The sequence below is a fragment of the Artemia franciscana genome, chromosome 6 (genome assembly GCF_032884065.1).
Source record: "Artemia franciscana chromosome 6, ASM3288406v1, whole genome shotgun sequence".
Classification (NCBI taxonomy): Eukaryota; Metazoa; Arthropoda; class Branchiopoda; order Anostraca; family Artemiidae; genus Artemia; species Artemia franciscana.
In genome coordinates, this window is record NC_088868.1 from 26,446,732 (window position 1) to 26,461,205 (window position 14,474).

The 14,474-nt window shown below is 35.4% G+C and overlaps 1 protein-coding gene and 1 long non-coding RNA gene across 2 annotated transcripts in view; one reads left to right on the forward strand and one right to left on the reverse strand.

Moving 5' to 3' along the window:
- The window catches only part of LOC136027851 (uncharacterized), a 132,086-nt gene that overhangs the window by 29,420 nt on the left and 88,192 nt on the right, over nucleotides 1-14,474 (reverse strand). The window lies entirely within an intron of this gene.
- LOC136027850 (uncharacterized) lies at nucleotides 372-14,419 on the forward strand. The gene is made up of 3 exons (XR_010617674.1): nucleotides 372-819; nucleotides 11,507-11,631; nucleotides 13,548-14,419. It is a non-coding gene; the product is annotated as an uncharacterized LOC136027850 (long non-coding RNA).

Genomic DNA, 14,474 nt, shown 5'->3' on the forward strand with positions numbered 1-14,474 from the left:
GGCAAAAAGATTGTTCTTCAGAGATCATTATTATGTTATTATTACATTATTATATTATATTATAATAATATTAATATATTATTATATTCAGTGACTGATACGTTGAATGAAACTTTTTAGTAAACATGTATGTTTCCAAGTTCCCAGTTGAAGATAATTCGAGTTTTGAAATTAATTGCGCTTTGAAAAAGCTAATTATCAAATGGGTCAAATTCAAGCATAAACGAAAGGAATTACCTTTAGGGGTAGAGGAATTGGGACACAACTTAGAAAAAAAAATATGCAAAATTAATTAAAAAACATGAGAGGCTTAAGAAATTATTAAGAATCTCAAAATCTGATGGAAGGGTGGGCCTGAACGTTAGGTGTGTTTCTGTTCACGTTGAAAATTTCTGGAGCATTATTGAGCTTAAACTATGAATGCTAGATGCTCCTTGTTTCTGTATTTTGTTCTTAACTGAAATTTATTGAAATCTATTGAAATTTTGCTTTATGATCTCTGAATTGTATGTTAGTCTCCTAAACATAGTGCGTTTTTCAGTTTTGCTTAACAAAAATGCTGCACCATTTTTTTTTACTTTTTTGCCAAAACACTTTAATGTTGTTGGATTTCCCCGTATTTCACTGATTCTTTATAGTAAATTGTCAAGTTTTTCTCGAAAATGTCTAAGCTTTAGTTCAATTTTCAATCTATTTTTAGGAGCCTCTCAAACTTAGCATTTAACATCTTGCCATTTATTGTGGCCATAGGACTTTCTGTACTGGCGGTGATTGATGTTTCTGACTACGGAATGTGTAAACGTCGTGGAGACTGCCAAGGTAAGAACAACTTTTCCCTCAAGGAGGCTTGATGGCCAGGCAAAGCTTCTTATGTATCCTACCTATTTAAAGTAATGTGGAGGTTTAATCTTTTTCATATGAAACATTCAAAATAATTGAAACGAAATTAAATTATTTAAAAATAAATGAAAAAACCCGTAACTGAGGAGCTGAAGAATTGTTGTTCTGAGTGTCACTGAGACTTAACACTATGAGTCACAGAGTCAGAGCCGAAATATTCGGGCTTTTATCATTAGATTATAAAACAGGTATTCAGGTTTTTATTTCTTTCAGAGTTCACTGTTGAAGTTCACTTACCGTTCTCGCGTTTTTTGTTCATTTTATTTATATGTGAAAAGGTAATGTTGTGTAAAAAAACGTTTTTCGATCCCAAATACGCAAAATTATTTTGTTTTAAATGTACCAATGAAAATTTATTAGCATAAGAATATTCGCGTAACTTTAGAAAGACAGAAAACATCCTCTAAAACTAAGGAGAACTTAAGAATTACTCCGTCCAACTAAACATGCTTGAGAATTCCTCTGAAAATAGCTAACAAATTATTACCCAGTTTCAAGGAACAGATAAACTTTGAACAAAAAGTTTATCTTGAAAACGAATAAACTTTGTTAAAACGAAAAATTAAAATTACCTAAGTAACTAAATTAAAAAATACGAAAAATGGAATTCAAAAATTATAAATGGGATTATCAAAAGTAAAAAATGGACATCTTATTTCGGATTGGAGGAATGGACTTGGTGGCCAACATCTTGATGTTTTTTTTTGTAAATCTTTAATTATTTTGTAAATCTGTGTCAATCTTTAATTTTGTATTTAACTTAAGCTTTCTAACTTGTTTTTTGCACTTGTTTTTCCTTATGGGAAATCTTTTTCTATGTCTAAGAAGGACTTGATCTTCTGATACATCTTTGGAAGAGAAATTAGTACTTCATCTTATTGAATTTCAGTCGCCCTCCCTAAACACGGAGTAACTTGGCTCCACTTTGGTCTCCCAAGATACTGGGAGCATCTTGGCTACACTTTGGCTCCCAAGATACTGGGGACATCTTGGCTCCACTTTGTCCCCCCAGATACTGGGAAAATCTTGGCTCCACGTTGGCTCCCAAGATACTGGGAACATCTTGGCTCCAATATGGCTCCCAAGATACTGGGAACATCTTGGCTTCACTTTCGCCCCCAAGATACTGGGAACATCTTGGCTCCACTTTGGCTCCCAAGATACTGGGAACATCTTTGCTGTCGAGGATAAAAACATATTTCCTGCGAATGCAAGCTCTAAGCAGTTAAAACTTGTTTGTTTATGCGAAAATCATTAAAAGTTTTACATTTCAAGCAGTGATAAAAATGAGACGGATATTTGTTTGTCAGTTGGTAGTCGATTGGTAGCAGTCGATGGCAGTTCTATTTGTTTAGATTTTGTGCAAATCGCAGATATTGGCGAATAGCTCACTTTATTGTTGTTAGGTATGTGATTTTAATTCTTTTAATATTTGGTCTTTTATTTAATTGTTTTGCGGTTTTTTTCTTTGGTTTTGTTGTACTTCCCGCGTTTGTTTTTTAGTTTTATCTTTTTCCTTGATCATATTATTTTGTTTGCGCTGAAGAAAAGAGGCGGTTGTTGTCTCGAAATATTCACTTTATGTTTTTTCTTCAGTATTTTCATTTGGCCTTTAGAAACTCCATTTTTAATCGTTTTCTTTCTATATGTTAAAGAGACCTGAAACCCTGCCACAACAGGGGTATGGGCTTAATGTTTTATACCCAGACTAAATGAAAGAGTTTGAATAAATGTCTCTTTTGGTTTAATTGAATAACACTTTTTGGGTTTTAATAAATATCTACTTATCCACGATATATATATATATATATATATATATATATATATATATATATATATATATATATATATATATATATATATATATATATGCTGTTTGACCTACGTGATTGTATGGATGAGTAGGGTTAAGGCCTCATTCAAGTGTTGGTCTATATTAATCACTAATTTAGGAAAACAGTCTTCCTTTTCTCCTTCTGTCTTTTTTTTTTTTTTATGTGTTTGTGCTCTTGCATTGGTAATTTCTCTTTTCATGATATATATATATAAATAGAAAAAAGGTACTAGTTTTTTCCTCTCTTTAGTTGCCATTCTCGTGGTTACTGGCCCAATTGTACTTTCTTTTTAGGTCTTCTAATTGACCTTATTGCTGGTAGTTACGTATGTTGGCTGAACAGTCATATTGTGTGTAATTTATAGGAGGAATATATTACAGTTGAGATTCTATTACGTTTAGGAAATCAATAATTTTTTTGTGTATTTCTCTTTGTTGACTCATTTGGTGGATTTAAGATTTGCTTGAGATTATGGGATTTGGAATATAGTTATGATTCTCCCTCTTTTTATCATGAAAAATTTATAATCAAACAGAAAATGTTCGAAGGATTTCTCCTAAACGTAACAAAAACGGTAATTTTGGATAGTTACCTTATTGTCACGTAAAGTCGTCTATTGAAAGCATAGAAATATGTCAAAAATGCCTTTTTATGGCACTTGGTATTAACCAAGTGACATATAGCAATCGCCAATTCTGTCGGTCTGTCGGTCTGTCTGTCTGTGTCGGTCCCGGTTTTGCTACTTTAGGCACTTCCAGGTAAGCTAGAACGACGAAATTTGGCAGGCGTATCAGGGACGGGACCATCTTAAATTAGAAATAGTCGTTTTCCCAATTTGACCATCTGGGGGGAGTGGGGGGCCGGTTAATTCGGAAAAAATAGAAAAAATGAAGTATTTTTAACTTATGAATGGGTGATGGGATCTTAATGAAATTTGATGTTTGGAATGATATTGTGTCTCAGAGCTCTTATTTCAAATTCTGACCGGATCTGATGACATTGGGGGGAGTTGGAGGGGGGGGAACCTAAAATATTGGAAAACACTTAGAGTGGAGGGATCGGGATGAAACTTGATGGGAAAAATAAGCACAAGTCCCAGATACATGATTGACATAATCGGAACAGATCCACTCTCTTTGGGGTAGTTGGGGGGGGGTAATTCTTAGAGCTCTTATTTTAAATCCCGACCGGATTTGGTGACATTGGGGGGGGGAGTTGGGAGGGGGAAACCTAAAACTTGGAAAACACTTAGAGTGGAGGGATCGGGATGAAACTTGGTGGGAAAAATAAACATAAGTGCTAGATACATGACTGACTTAAATGGAACGGATCCGCTCTCTTTGGGATAGTTGGGGGGGGGGGGTTATTTCTGAATAATTAGAATAAATGAGGTATTTTTAACTTACGAACAGGTGATCGGATCTCAATGAAATTTGATATTTAGAAGGATATCGTGGCTCAGAGCTCTTATTTAAAACCCGACCAGATCTAGTGACATTGGGGGGGGGAGTTGGGAGGGGGGAACCTAAAACTTGAAAAACACTTAGAGTGGAGGGATCGGGATGAAACTTGGTGGAAAAGAAAATCACGAGTCCTAGATACATGATTGACATAACCGGAACGGATCCGCTCTCTTTGGAGTAATTGGGGGAGGGGTTAATTCTGAAAAACTAGAAAAAATGAGGTATTTTTAACTTACGAACGGGTTATCGGATCTCAATGAAATTTGATATTTAGAAGGATATCGTGTCTCAAAGCTCTTATTTTAAATCCTGACTGGATCTGGTGACTTTAGGGGAAGTTTGGGGTGGGGGAACCTAAAATCATGGAAAACGCTTAGATTGAAGGGATCGGGATGAAACTTGGTGGGAAAAATAAGCAGTCTTACATAAGTCTTACATACGTGATTTACATAATTGGAACGGATCCGATCTATTTGGGGGGGGGGAGGGGTTAATTCTGAAAAATAAGAAAAAATGACGTATTTTTAACTTACGAAGGAGTGATTGGATCTTCACGAAACTTCATATTTAGAAGGACCTCGTAACTTAGATATCTTATTTTAAATCTCAACCGGATCAAGCGTAATTGGGGGGTGGACCGGAAATCTTAGAAAATACTTAAAGCGGTGAGATCAGGATGAAACTTGATGGGAAGAATAAAAACCTGTCTAAGATACGTGACTGACATAACCGGACCGGATCTTCTCTCTTTGGTGGAATTGGAGGGGGGGGGGGGTAATTTTTAAAATTGAGGTATTTGTAACTTACGAAAGGGTGACCAGATCTTAATGAAATTTTATATTTAGAAGAATCTTGTGCTTTAAAGTTCTTATTTTAAATCCCGACCAGATCCTGTGACGTTGGGGGGAGTTGGAGGGGGAAACCGGAATTCTTGGAAAACGTGAAAATTGGGGTATTTTTATCTTACGAATAGATGATCGGTTCTTAATGAAATTTGATTTTTGGAAAGAATTCATGTGTCAGAGCTGTTATTTCAAATCCCGACCAGATCGTTTGAAATTGGGGGAAGTTGGAGGGGGAAATCTTGGAAAAACACTTGGAATGTAGGAATCGGGATGAAGCTTGGTGGATAGAATAAACAAATGTTCTTGATAAGTGATTGACAGAATCGTACTGGATTCGCTCTCTTTGGGGGAGTTGGGGGGAGGGGTTCAGTGATTTGGCGAGTTTGGTGCTTCTGGACGTGCTAGGACGATGAAAATTGATAGGCGTGTCAGGAGCTGCACAAATTGACTTGATAAAGTCGTTTTCCCAGATTCGATCATCTGGGGGGCTAAAGGAAGAGGAAAAATTAGAAAAAATTAGGTATTTATAACTTACGAGTGGGTGATCGGATCTTAATTAATTTTGATATTTAGAAGGACATCGTGACCCATAGCTCTTCTTTTAAATCCTGACCGGCATTAAGCCTCTTATTTTCCTTTATAAATCAATCTATTGATTCATAGAATTTTGTTAGAGCTCATACCATATGATCTCTTAGCTCTTAGCTCTTCTCGCCTCGTCACAAGTGCCATATGAGCTCTTAGCTCGTGTTTTTTAGTTATTCCATGTGTTTTTGCCATAGAAAAATGGTCTTTTTGGCATTTTCATTCTAAAATTAGAAAAAATGACAAAAATGACGAATAATGACTCCCATTGATCTTGAAAAGTAAATTTTTGCCATACGGTTCTAAAGCAGATTTCGCTTAATTTCCTTTTGAGAAAAGGAGAATTGACACAGACCATAGGAAAATCTTAAGCAGAGGTGTAATGGTAGCCATCACGCCTCTTTCAAACAGCTAGTGGTAAAGAACTGTAGCAAGGAGTGACCCGGATCAATAGTAAACAAAACTTTAAAAAATTGAATTTTGATATCAATAGCTACATCAAAAGAATCGCATTTTAATGCTGATTTTAAATATATAAGTTTCACCAAGTTTAGTCTTACCCATCAAAAGTTACGAGCCTGAGAAAATTTGCCTTATTTTGAAAAATAGGGGGAAACACCCCCTAAACGTCATACGAAAATCACACCATCGCATTCACTGTATCAGAGAACTCTACTGTAAAAGTTTCAAGCTCCTATCTACAAACATGTGGAGTTTCATATTTCTTGCCAGAAGACCGATCACGGGTGCGTGTTTATTTTATTTACCAATAGTTACATGAAAAGAATCGCATTTTAAGTTTCATCAAGTTTAGTCTTACCCATCAAAACTTACGAGCCTGAGAAAATTTGCCTTATTTTGGAAAATAGGAGGAAACACCCCCTAAACGTCATACGAAAATCACACCATCGCATTCAGTGTATCAGAGAACTCTACTGTAAAAGTTTCAAGATCCTATCTACAAACATGTGGAGTTTCATATTTCTTGCCAGAAGACCGATCACGGGTGCGTGTTTATTTTTTTTTATTATTTTTTTCCCCAGAGGTGATCGTATCGACCCAGTGGTGCTAGAATGTCGTGAGAGGGTTCATTCTAACGGAAATTAAATGTTCTAGTGCCGTTTTTAAGTGACCGAAAAAATTGGAGGGCATCTAGGGCCCCTCCCACGCTCATTTGTCCCCCAAGTCATCGGATGAAAAGTTTGAGATAGCCATTTTGTTTGGCATAGTCCAAAAGACCTAATAACAATGTCTTTGGGGACGACTTACTCCCCCATAGTCCAATGAGAGAGGCTGCAAGTTACGAAATTTGACCAGTGTTTAAGTATAGTAATGGTTATTGGGAAGTGCACAAACGTTTTCAGAGGAATTTTTTTGGTTGGAAGGAGGGGTTGAGAGGTAAGGTCACGTGGGAGGACCTTACCATGGAGGAATTTGTCATGGGGGAAGATAATTTCCATGAAGGGGGCGCACAATATTAAAGCACTATTAAAAAAAAATGAAAAAATAAATATGGAAAAGTTTTATCAGCTGAAAGTAAGGAGCAGCATTAAAACTTAAAAGGAACAGAAATTTATACACATATGTGAGGTTCATCTCCTCCTAAAAACCTCACTCGTTACGTTAAAGTATTTTTAATCACTTCAACTGTTTATTCTACGGCCTTTGTGATTCAGGGGTCATTCTTAAACAATTGGGACAAAATTTAGGCTTTAGTGTAAAGAGCGAGGTATTAACGAGGGGACTAACCCCCTCATATACGTGATAAAAATGTAAAATATAGAAGTTTGCTAAGTATGTTAATTTATAAGTTACGTATATTTTCTACTAATAAAAAACGTTCGTAAAAAATTAGAAGTTCTATTTGCCTTTTTAAGTAACCAAAAGATTGGAGAGCAACTAGGCCTCCTCCCTCATCCCTTTTTTCTCAAAATCTCCCGATCAAAACTCAGAGAAAGCCATTTAGCCAAAAAAAAATATAAAAAAAAATATGCAAATTGCCTTTTATTTATTCATGCGCGGACAACCAAAATAAAAAACTGTGTTAATTCAAAAACGTTCAGAAATTAAATGAAATAAACAAGTTTTTTAACTGAAAGTAAGGAGCGACATTAAAACTTGAAACGAACAGAAATTACTCCGTATATTAAAGGGGCTTTTCCCTCCTCATCGCCCCGCTCTTTATGCTAAAGTTTTTAACTGTTTCAATAAGTAAAGTTGAGAGAGAGTCAAACTTTAGCGTAAAGGGCGGAGCGTTGAGGAGGTAAAAGCCCCTCAAATATACGGAGTAATTTCTGTTCGTTTTAAGTTTTAATGTCGATCCTTACTTTCAGTTAAAAAATTTTTTTTTTTCATTTAATTTTGGATAATAGCCAAGACGTCTCTGAAACTCAGAGGTTTCAACATTGCAAAAAAGGATAAATTAGTAGCTTCTTTGGAGGTTATATCTACGATTTCGTTACCTCTAATTTCAAAGTAAATGAGTATACTTATATAATGTAGTTTTTTTCCTATTGATTGTTTTTCACAAGTTTCTATTGTTTGATCGATGTTCCAGGTTTGTCGAGAATGTTCTATACTTTTTTATGTCTATCGGTAGCCTTTCAGTTTTCATCAGCAGTTGTTGTGTAGTTTTCCAGTAAGTGAGAATTACTACACCCTGGTTGTTTTGGCAATAGTGTCGAGAACGAGGTAAATAGCTCTATGTTCAGCTGTTATACCTAAAAATCCTTCTGGGAGTCTTTGTTTAGCGATAAGGTTTGAAGGAATAGCCTTAAATTAAAGAATAAACATTAAAATTAAATAGTTTTTCATTAAATTTTAAAATAAATAGTAGTAAGTAAGTAAGTATGATGGTACTAGACCCTCAAGGATAAAACCGGGGTGCTGGTCTCCGTTTTTGTCCCTTCAGCCAGGAAGTGGAATGAGGGGTCAAGGGCCAGCCATCTTGTGCTTTGGCACACCCTTCCTGCTTACCTCCCCCCGATTTCTTCAGGTACCCATTTAGAGCTGCGTCGACTCTGGTTGAGCTTACAGAGTTATGCCACTGACCCCCGCCCAAAACTAAATAAGTGGCTACGCCAGGGGTTGAATCCGTGCTCTTTTGACAAAGAATTCTCAAACCAGCACTTCAACCACCTAGCCAGAACGGATAAAATAAATAAATAAACATAAAAAGAAAAATAATAATTAATTCTAATTATTAAGGTAATTAAACTAAATGGAAATAAATATTAAGTTAATAAAAAATATTAAAATAAATATAAATATAGACATTTAATTGATTATTAAACGTTGAAATAAATATTAAAATAAAAGAAAATTAAAAAATTTAATATTACTAATAAATAAACATATAGGCGTTGTAAATACTTAAAAAATAATAAATAACATAGAATAAATAAAGTAATAACAACAGACATTGCGCTTCTGTTGCCTTTTAGGGTGGCGTCATTAAAAATGTGAGCGCCATTTTGATAGTCATCATGGGTAGCTGCATAAACAAGAGCGTCAATGAGGGGTGCAGCATCACCTCTATAATATCCTTTATGAAACTGTCTTTGATGTCCAATCTGTCCGACAGCTGTGGGGGTCTGCTCGTGCAGTTTTATCTTTTCTAGGGTACGTCTCAACATTAAACTTTGATGCCCAGACAGTTTAAAAGTTTTTCTTTGGCTGTTATGCTGGAAGTGACTGCCCGTTTTTGGCTTGTAAGAATTTTACTTAACAATCCCATCCTTGTTTTTATAAAAGAAAAATAAAAAAAAAATAAATGGATGAGTTCTCCTTTAGAAAAGTAATGACCTAGTTGGTGTGCTTATTTTATTTTTATTTTTTTCAAAGCAGGGTGATGGATTCCATGATTAATGTTTGTAAAAAAAAAAAAAAAAAAAAAAAAAAAAAAAAATTCTATTCATTTTGAAATCTTGTACAAAGATAAATTTATTCGCATCGACGTATACATAACACAGGCCAAATTTGCTAAGTAGAAGGAAATATGAAATCATATATTCCAAATGAAATGAAACCGATTTGAAACGGAACCACGTGAAAATTAATTTTTAACTGGTCTTGCAATCCTGCTGACGAAGAAAAAGTTGACTCATGTCGGAACATGGTTTTATGCAAATTTTACAACCATTAAAAATAGAAATATGGCATAAAACTTAACTCAATATCATTTTTTTAACCTTTTATTTTAATTAATTTTATTTTATTTAATGTTTCTTCGCTAATTATTCGTGAAACCATATTGAAAAGATTCAGCATTATTGAAACCCCAGCCAAAGAAATGAAGAATATAATGAACATTACTGTGTTGCCAAATCAGTATTTTTTATATTTTGACAAATGTTTACAAAAATATTGCCTTAATAGGTAAACAATTATTTTTAAAATTCTACTTCTAGGCTATTCTGTGGTAGCGCACTGGACTGATCTCTGTTAGTCAAACAGGGTCTATGGATTGATCCAGGCTTTTCTAACGTTGGGTAAAAGACAATCTGTCCCTGTGCAAAAGACCCGAAGAATGAAACACAGACAAGTTTGAAGTTGTGTCCCGTTAATATTCAAGGAGAATCTTTATCTTTTATCCTCACTAGTAGTCTTTTTTTAGGAACCCCAGGCTGCATCCATGGGCCCGTGTGCAGGATTTTGGCTCGTGCACAGCAGGCTCAACTTCGAAAACAGAAAGTTTGCAAATCACGTGGATAATATCAGAAATTATGAAAAAAGCAAAATAAAAGTTTGATTTTTGGACACTGGCTGTCCCTGAGCACCTTCCTTTGCAGTTTATACTAGGCTGTAAAATACTTCGACCTTTCTCGACTGTTATTTTTCATTTACATATTGAATATATAGACTGATAGATGGATAGAATGCAAATAAAAATACTTCCATGAAAATTTAATACTTCAGCCATTGGAGAGCAGAATTCGATGTGTCAGCTTAATACATAGTACAAATAATAATTTATCCGCACAGAGTAACACAAACATCTTCAGAAAAGAACAAGACAAATCTAAAAAAAGTCAAAAAAATATATAAGAAAGAAAAAAGGAAATTCTTAAATAAAAAAAAAATGATTTTGGGAGACACTGGCTCTCCCTGAGAATTTGGCTGCGTAACCTGTATTACGCTATAAAATACCTTGAGCTTTAATGAGTAGTAGTTTTCAATAATACATTGAATAGATTGATTGAAAGGTCTATAGCTATTTATTAATGCAACACCCTTTATTAATGGATCCCTTGTCTGAGAGGACGCGGGTTCGAATCCCGGTGTACCCAATTCTTCAGTTTGGAACGGGGGTCAGTGGCATGACTCTGTAAGCTTAGCCAGAGTCGACCCAGCTCTAAATGGGTACCTGGAGAAATCTGGGGAAGGTAAACAGGAAGGGTGTACAAAAGCACAGAATGGCTGTCCCCCAACCCCCCCCCATTGCACTTCCTGGCTGAAGAGCCAAGAAACGGAGATCAGCACCGCCGGTTCGGACTGTAAAGTCTAATGCCGTATCCTTTACCTTTTTTACCTTTTAATGCAACACCAATAGTCACTATTAAATTACTACTCCAGTCAACGCAGAGCAGATCTCTGTGTTTCAGCTTAATACATAGCACAAGGCTTTATTCTTAATACGCAACACTGAGTAGAACAAACATCTTCAGATAAAAATCAGACTAATAAAAAAAACAACATAAGAAAAGATAAATGGACGGTCCTAAATAAAAACTAAAAAAAAAAAATTCTTGAGCAACCTGCAACAGCTTACGAAATGATTTGACTCCTCTTGAGTAGTCTCAGTTTTACATTGGATAAAGGATGCAAGTTTTTTTTCTACTGGACAACTAATATTTTTGATTTTCCTTTATTTTTTTAGATTAAAACTCAGCTGCGTTCTTTTTGATCTACAGTGGTTTTCTTGTTGTCGCCTTTATTCAGCTTATAATTTCTTTTATCGGGATGATATTAATGTTCTTCGTTTTGTGTACCTGCTGCAAGAAGGTAACATCATTAATATTTTACCTTTTCTCGTTGTCTTTTTTTTATCTTTATTTCTTTATCATGTTTTCTTTATTTTTGTTTTCATGTTTTTAATTTCATTATTATTGCTAGTAAGTAAAAATATTGTATGTTCGACACAACTGTATTCTTGACACGAATGGGTTATTTGTTGAGGAGCTGACTTTTTCGTGTTTTATTTTCTTTTCAAAAGGGGCATTGAATGAAACCGAAAATTTTTCAGTGGAGACCCTTTAGCTCCAGTGAGAAAACTAGGAACATCTCTTCATTTAAGAGGATGTGCGCCATAAAAATAATTTTGTGATCCTTAATGCCGGCTGACCCTCTCAAGGACAAAGTGTCCGTTAGCAAATTGTCCAGGGGACTAGTTACCACTGAAAACTATTTAGACTTTTTGATTTTCTTACAAACATTGATTAAAAAAGACATTGAAACTGCTGGTAAGGTTTTCAGTCAAATTAGGTAGTGCTACAGAGAACTCCCAAAGGTGCAAAATTAATCAAATGACATTCTTTTCAGCTGATTTTCGACGTTTCCCTAGCAGGTATGGTAGAACATCTTTAGAACTTCCTGAACTTTAAAAGAAAATTCTTCTCCGTTTAATCGAAAAACACCAATTGATATCTGTATCTCAAGCACAAAACGAGAGAAGCTGAATGGTTTTTCTAAGATCTCTGGAAAAGTGCCTCTCGGCTTTTAGTCTTCTGTCGTTTGCTCAGTTCTCTTATCCAAACTCTACAAGCTATCGCAACACTGGCTAATGAGTTCTAGATAGTTTGGCCACACGAGCTAAAAATGCTTATAGTGGGTGAAATTGGGTGATATTTTAAGGCTTATAGCCCAAAGTTTAAGGTATCGAAGCCCCTAAATAAAGGTAATATTTGCGCGTTCATGAATCGATAACTTTAACGAGTAACGATCCACCAATACAATAGATCCACCCAACACCTAGTTGGTGGGGGCGATTCGCGGGGGGGGGGGATTCCCAAGCCCCCCCACGTGCGTAAGTCGTTACGTGCCGTATTAGTTACGCGCCATTGTAGTTGTGTCCCTGTGTCCCACCTGTGAATATAGATAAAAGAGAAAAGATTTCTCTTTTCGTTATAGATATATATATGTTTTTAACTACGTAAAACCTGCGAATATACAACATTCTTCGATATCCCATCGCCTGTGCATATAAATAGATTGTCAGGTTTACCGACTCCTGAACATGCAACATAAAATTGTCCATGGGAAAAACAATCCGTATTCAGATCTATACCTCAATATTCTAATGATTGCCCTTGAGCTTTGTTGATGGTGATTGCGAATCGAGCATTCCCTGTGTACCGGTCGTCATTTATATTCCCATATCTCGGTCGTCCTTTGTGTCCCAGTGTCCCAGTCTGTAATTTCGCTTTGAGCGTCCCTTTCGTCATTTATATTCCCTGTGTCCCGGTCGTCATTTGTGTCCCGGTCTGTAATTTATCTTTGAGTGTCCCGGTCGTAATTTATATATAATTTATATAATGATTGATTTTATTAATTTATTATTTCTAATTCAGTTAGATGTTTACCCTTTGCGTTTATAAGAAATACATGACGCTTGCAATCGTTCTAAGTGATTTAGTTGTTTTCCATTTGTGTATAAATTTACATAATATACTGTTTGTTGCTATAAAATTCTGCGTTTTATTTTCAGATCACGTTTTTTAGGGCGTCAAAACACTTTATGGAGTCTGTTTTAGAGGGGCTTTGATGTGGCGTGCGAAAGTAAACGCCATTATAGCTCTATGGTAGACTTGTTGCTAGCTTTTATGAGGTTTGGGTTCTGGTCTCACCAATGGCTGATTGATTTTGGCAAACTTCTATCATTGTTTTCATTTTACTTTTTAAATATGTGTACGATTTTTCAGGATATAATGCAACACGAGGTGTTCCGTGAAGAATATGATACAAGAGTGATTGAAGAAACTGAATGATGGTTTTAGTTTACAGAGTTCAGTTTGGATCTGCCTGCTGGATAAACATTCTACAAAAAATCTGGCTGTTGGGCTAATTTTATTGCTTTGTGTCCTTACAAATACTGCTCGGCTTCTTACTGTGGCTTTTTCTTAAAAAAAAAAATCTACATTTGACAATTTCGGAAATTTTGATAATTTGTTGGAGTTTTTTGTTGTTGGCTAGAATTTCCGAAATGTTTTGTTTGTCCAACGAGTCGTACTGCTGCCACGAATTCCGTCAAAGCTTGTAAAATCAAGTGAAGATTTCTGATAGCTCCTAAAATTTATTTGTAGTCCTTAAAATCCATGTTTTGTTTCGGCTAAAAGGTTGACCTTGTGCAGGCTGCCAAAACCTATGAGAGATGGTGTTTTTTCTACATTTTCCTTTAAATCTTAGATTTTTGAGATTTGCCTAAGAGAGGGGATACTACCTAAACAAGCTCACAAAAAACTATCCATGCTATAGGTCCCTAAGTCCCTATTTTCTACTCTTTGAAGCTATGGTAATGCTGGAATCGTCGGGTAATACTTTAATCATTTTTTTTTTAATTTTGTTCTATAGATTTCTATAAACCTAAGTGAAACTGCATCAAATTAATTTGTAGTCAGGGGGAGCATAATCAGTAAACATGACAAAAACGGTCGCTTAATGTACTTGGAAAATGTTTTTTCCAGGCTGGGAGACTTCTTCAAGACTGCTTTAACGGGTTGTAAGAGGCGGGAAGATTACGTTTGTACTTTATTTTAAATTAACATTATAATAAAGAAGTCTGAATGCTTATTTAATTGTCAAAATGGGGATACGACGAACACAAATGAAAAGGAGCTAGTAAGATGCTA